We start from the raw sequence: 6,197 nt of genomic DNA on the forward strand, positions 1-6,197 counted from the left end.
TCTTGGATTTTTCAATAGGAGACAAGGATAAGATAAAAATAAAGGCGAAGTTAATGCAAATGAGTCAATTAGCTGATGTTGTTTTTGTTACAGGAGGTAACGTTTTCTCTCGGGCCTAGGAGGAGCCCCTCATTTGCATCTTGACCCTGTCTTACCCTTGTCTTCTATTGAAAATTGCTGTGTTGTGTCTTGACGTGCAATGTTGTGTTGTGTTGTGTTGTACATTTGTCGTGTCGTGTTGTACCTATGTCGCGTTATGTCGTGTCGTGTCGTACGTATGTAGTGTTGTGTCGTATTTCAAATTGTGTAGTGTACAGTTATACATGTGTTGTGTTGTACATATGTCGTTTTGTGTCGTGTTGTACATAAGTCGTGTTGTGTCGTATTATGTTGTACATGTGTAGTGTTGTACATGGGTCATGTTGTTTTGTTTTGTATTGTTTTGTGTTGGTCATGTCTTGTTTGGTGTCGTATTGAGTCGCGAGGTGTTGTGCTATGTTGTGTGGTGTTGTGTCGCAATACAATTGCATGCAAACCATACAAGTTCTGTGGGTAGGAAAAAGATAACGTTTGACATCAAAGACAACTTCACATAAAGGACACTATCTCATTGAGAAAACTTAGTTGCGGTAAATAAAATAAAAAACTCCAACATCTTACAGCATATCATAAAGGTAACCAATAGATAGTAACATCTGTTTTTGAATCTTTTTACGAAGCTAATTCTAAACGCCTTTGATCCATGTCCATAGTGTATTTACAGAAATTAAAATGACTAATAAAGGATAATAAAAACTTGTCAATGAGTAATTAGATATATACATAGAAAAACTAATCTAAGTGCGATGGCTATTATGTCCAGCGATGTTTTGCAATCTTTCTGACACCAGTGAACAACAGTGACTGTCAACAGCTCTAGATATAATCAAGTAGGGCACATGGCGATAGTAACTACTATGCTGAAATTCGGTTCTATGTAGTGACTATACTGCTGAATTAAAACGGTAACTCAAAGGTCACCTTTGTAAAGTAAAAATGATCAAGTGGCAAACTTTTTCAAGCTTAAGATCCTTTCCTACTGTGTAACAATATGCACATGTACATGTTATCGTCACAGACTTTCACCGATGTGAGTTTGCATATGGGCACAAAGACTACGTGACTGACGAAAGCTTCATTTTCAATTTTCACACCTGTACGGTTTCTAACCAGTGTGAGCCCGGATGCGTTCCTTTAGATTTCCCAGCTCACGGAACTGCTTCCAGCATGCCTCACATCTGTACGGTTTCTCAACGGTGTAAGTCCGCATGTGTCTGTTTAGAGTACCCAGCTGTCTGAACTGTCTGCTGCACACCTGGCACTTGTACGGTGTGAGTCCGCATGTGCCTCTTAAAATTTGACAACGTAGTGAACTGTTTGCTGCACTCTTCGCACTTGTATGGTTTTTCACCAGTGTGGGTTCGCATGTGTTCCTTCAAATTACACAACTGACTAAACTGTTTGCTGCATGCATCACATGTGTACGGTTTCTCGCCAGTGTGGGTCCGCATGTGTTTCTTTAGATCTGACAGTGCACTAAACTGCTTGCTGCACTCCTCACATCTGTACGGGTTTTCCCCCGTGTGAGTCCGTATATGAGCCTTCAGGTGAGGTGACTGACTGAAGCCTTTGTTGCAATGTTCACACCTGTACGGTATCTCCCCAGTGTGAGTTCTCATGTGTATTTTCAGGTTACAAAGATTACTGAACTGCTTGCAGCATGTCTCACACTTGTACGGTTTCTCACCTGTGTGGGTTCTCATGTGACTCTTTAGATTTGACAATGTACTGAACTGCTTGCTGCACTCCTCACACCTGTACGGTTTTCCCCCGTATGAGTCCGCATGTGAGTCTTCAGCTGAGTTGACTGACTGAAGCCTTTGTTGCAATGTTCACAGTTGTACGGTTTCTCACCGGTATGCGTTCGCAGATGTCGGTTGAGCTTACTTTTGCGGCGAAACTCCTTTTCACAATAGCTGCACTTGTACGGGGAAAATCTCGTCCATCCTCCCCCGCAACTTGTTTCAAGTGAGGTACGAGTTTCGATGCCATATTAGCCAAACTCCAGATCCTGCAAAAATTATGAAAAAAGAACCAACTAATCAAAACGATACGGCAGGTTTTAGCTTTGCCTAAGCTACCTGCATGCCTGAAATAATGGTAATCAATCGTTACATTCTTTGGAGTGTCGACAAAAATGCCCCTGCAGTTCCGCAATTAAATGTTAGGGGGCTAAAACTTTCTCCACTTTGTTACGACGCTAAAAGCTATCTACCACCCAAATGTCAGGACCATAGCATAGCCGGGATAACAGATACATTTGAAAAAAACTGCTATGATAGATTAGTCTAATTAAATATGCAAATGTGTTCCTATTTTGCATAATTAGTATTTTGTTTTATACAGCATTGTCTAAGGAACATACTCACCAAAAATCATTAATATTCGTTGTTCCCTTTTTGAGTTATCTACTTCAAATTTTTTTGACAAAAATGCCCCTGCTATACCAAAACTAGTTGCTAGAGGGCCCAAACTTAAGTCACTTATTCCTGAGCACAAGAGCTATCTAAAACTAAAAAATTCGTAAACATAACTTATTCAGAGCATGATATAGCCAAACCGGAAGATGCGCTGCAATACCAAGGGAAGCCGCCAGCTAGGGGGCCCAAAATCAATCATTTCTAGCTTTCATCACACACTACCAACACACAATGTATGAAACCAATCCACCGAGCCGTTCTTGAGTTATCATGTTCACGGACACAAATACACACACAAACACAGGTGAAAATATAACATCAATGACATTTCATGGAGGTAAATATAACCTCCATGACATTTCATGGAGGTAATAATTCACAACGGGCATTTGTTCAACTTAAGCAAGAATGTTAGCATAGACCCTACCTTGTTTTTGGTCCGCGCTACTCACACAATAAGACAATAACAGTTTCCTTCTTTTTTTATGAAACCAATGTCCGGACATCGACATTCAAAAACATACCTAGGCCTACCAGTAGTCGTAAATTGACTCGGTTTAATGATGTGTGACCAAACGTCCGAAAGTAAATCTCGGTTTTGGATATTGTTTACCTGGATGTCTTTGTCTAACCTTCATGTACATGCCCCTATTTGTCGTTAGATTCTTAGAGTACAAAGGACATATGGTCATATTCATCAATACATATTATTAACTAAAATCGTAGTCAGTACAAAATGCACTTACCGAGATACGCTGATGCTTAGATCAACGCACTACAGGATGCTTTCACAGAGACACAGTCAGGGCTCTAGGGTCGGTAAAGCTGTGTGGGCAGATAAAACCGGTTCGGTAGGATGTAGTAAGAGACAAAAGAATAGTACAATCTTAGATGCGCCGTATTTGGACAAGGTCAGATCAGACAACATGAAAAAAAAACACTTGGCAAAAGTTTGAAGGATTTTCGGTCTTTTGTCTACATAAATGCCATGTAGTATGGTCATACATATTAGAACCTTACACGTTTGTCAAGAAGCTTTGTGGCATGTTACCGTAAATATTTAAGCATTTGGCGGGGGCATATATACATATACAAACATGCTCATAGTGGCTTATAAATCTTGATAGCGCAATAGTCAATTGCTGTTGTCTTAGAACCAGTCATTAGTTACGTAAACAAAGTCTCACCGCTGTGTCGGTACTGTTGTGGATTGATTAAGCGCGTTGAATCGTCCTTGATGTAGGGAAATGACCTTCCTGAAGTCCCCGTCTCGCAATCACGGGTCAGTACTTCAGGTGGTGAAAGGTCAAAGTTGAAACGCCTGAGTACCTCAGTGATGCCACAAATAACAGAATATAGCGCAGTATGAACACAAACGACACTCAGTGACATATACACAGTGAAAACAAGGGTTTAGTACATACATCGATATGGGAAATCAGACAGTACTGTAAGAAAAATGACAATTTGGCAAACAACAATACTAATGGACGGAGTCAATAACGTGTTTTTGTTAATTGGCGAAAGTGGAGTTTGGAAACTTTACTAATCAATCCTTGTACCTTGTACCTTGGTCCCTTAACCCAGTATTCCTGGGTCGTGGGGACGCTGCATGGTGGCACTGTGAATCAGGTTCCTGCATCCTGTTCGGCCCTGCGTCAGCGGGAGGGACACTGGAAAGCTCTTTCCCGTCCATTCCTTAATGTTGTCTGCCCATTTTTTTTTTCTTTTGCCGTCCCCTTCTCCTAGCTCCCTTCACAGTTCCTTGAAGGATGACTTTGGACAGTCCGTTTAACCTCATTACGTGTCCATACCACTTTAGTTTCCTTCTCTTCACTACTTTTAGCAGTCTTTCATGGTGACCATATTGGCTTCGAGAGCCAAGTGCAAAGTTTTATAGCTATGCATCTGCTGTAGTCGGAGATGTAGTCATGAAGCTATACATGTAGATGTCACAATGTGTGTAATTGTTAATTTTTTTTTTTCAAAAAAAAGCTTTTAAAAAATAGTGACCATATTGCCTTACGTTGTTTTTAACTTCTTCATTTGTAATGTGGTCCATATAAATTATCCCAATGATTTTTCTGAGGCCTCTAATTTTCAATTTCACTAATCAATAGTTAACAAGAAATACAATGAAGCGTCATTATGTGCAATACTTTAATGACGAAAGTGAGATGCAGAAAGTGTATTAAAGTGCGCTAGAAAAGCAAACAATACGTAGGGAAATATGTAGCTAGTATGCTTGCAACAATTAATTCTATACACTAGGGATGTAACAAACCTAAAGTGATTACTACTAACAGCAGGGTACCGGGAAGTTGCAAAACTCCTGAAACGATTAAAGAGAGCCGTGCCCATTTTTAGCTTAGTGACATGCTTTTTCGGATGTGAAATCATTTTTACGGACGCACAAACGTATTTCTTGCTGTAATGTAAAAGAAATAAAAGTATCAAAGGGAGTTGTCCTGAATGTTTCCGTTACTTCTTTACGTTCTCTTAATACCAGCTTGAATTCGTTGGTAACAAAATGGTAATTATATGAAGCAAAAAGTTGTTTATAGAAAGATTTGAAGTCACATGTAATGACAAAGCCTTTTGTCAGTATTTCAAGTCGATAAGAGATAATATATTCACCGATAATAAGCCTATGTATGGAACGTTAGTGAAACTCGCAGGTGACAAGAAAGCTCCATAGTCACCGTTCATTCTAGCCCCTCAGTAATTATAAAGAGAAAAGGCGGATTTAGAAAGCAAACAGCTGGGGCGCTTCATTCATAATTAATTCCTAGTACAAATGTACATGTATTTAGGTGGTTCGGCTGAGCCTCAAGAACAAGAGCTATATACGGACTCTTATGGATTATGTAAATAAGCAGTCAATTTAAAGTTGCTGTCATTCGAAATCATATGAGCTCTGAAAGCAGATGTTGGTTGAAGGATCGCAATTCTTTCTGAGTGACGTCATTCGTAGCTTGGGAAAATGACAGCTCAGAGACGACGGTATTCTACCGGTTTCGACTTTAATTTGTCTTTCTCAAGAATCTCTTTCTGAGTGACGGACAGGCTTTTTCTGGCAGTTCTCTGTCCACCCTGAAGTTCACAACTGTTAGATTCAATCATATGAAAATAGAAGCAATCAATTAAATGGGGTGTCATAGAAGTCACGCAGAGAATTATGGTGTCATTGCAGTATGGGCTGGGGTATTCTGTCTCACTGGAATCTTTACATGGATCACAAGCGAACCCTATTAATTTGGTGCAGTACTGCACCAGTCCTTTGTGAATAATGCTGCAGTACTGCAACCAATTAATAGGTGTCGCATGTACCGACTATAGTTATGTCGAATTGTTTCCTTTGCTTCTGCCTTCACCATCGTCGTCGTCAAGAAAGAAAGTGTTAAGATGGTTTTATGGCAGTAAGATAATGGAACTCTTAAGGGATATGTATATACATGTGTACTTTATTTGTTTTTTGTTTTGTGTGTAAAAAGTGACACCTGGAATAAAATGTGTAGAACACCTGATCACACCTGTACATGTGGGTTACTGTAATTGAATTAGCTGAACTGTAAAATATGTCAAGCTGCATCTTTTTAAGAGCCTTCGTGAAAAGCGTAAAAAAAGGAAACATACTAAGTTTCGATCATAATATTTTGGTATAGTCACGTCGCATAT

At 39.6% G+C, this 6,197-nt stretch overlaps 1 pseudogene; it reads right to left on the bottom strand.

Moving 5' to 3' along the window:
• Positions 1-913: 913 nt before the first annotated feature.
• Positions 914-3,345, bottom strand: LOC118420562 (annotated as a pseudogene).
• Between the last annotated feature and the right edge of the window lie 2,852 nt (positions 3,346-6,197).

Source organism: Branchiostoma floridae, chromosome 8 (genome assembly GCF_000003815.2).
Source record: "Branchiostoma floridae strain S238N-H82 chromosome 8, Bfl_VNyyK, whole genome shotgun sequence".
NCBI classification, from domain to species: Eukaryota; Metazoa; Chordata; class Leptocardii; order Amphioxiformes; family Branchiostomatidae; genus Branchiostoma; species Branchiostoma floridae.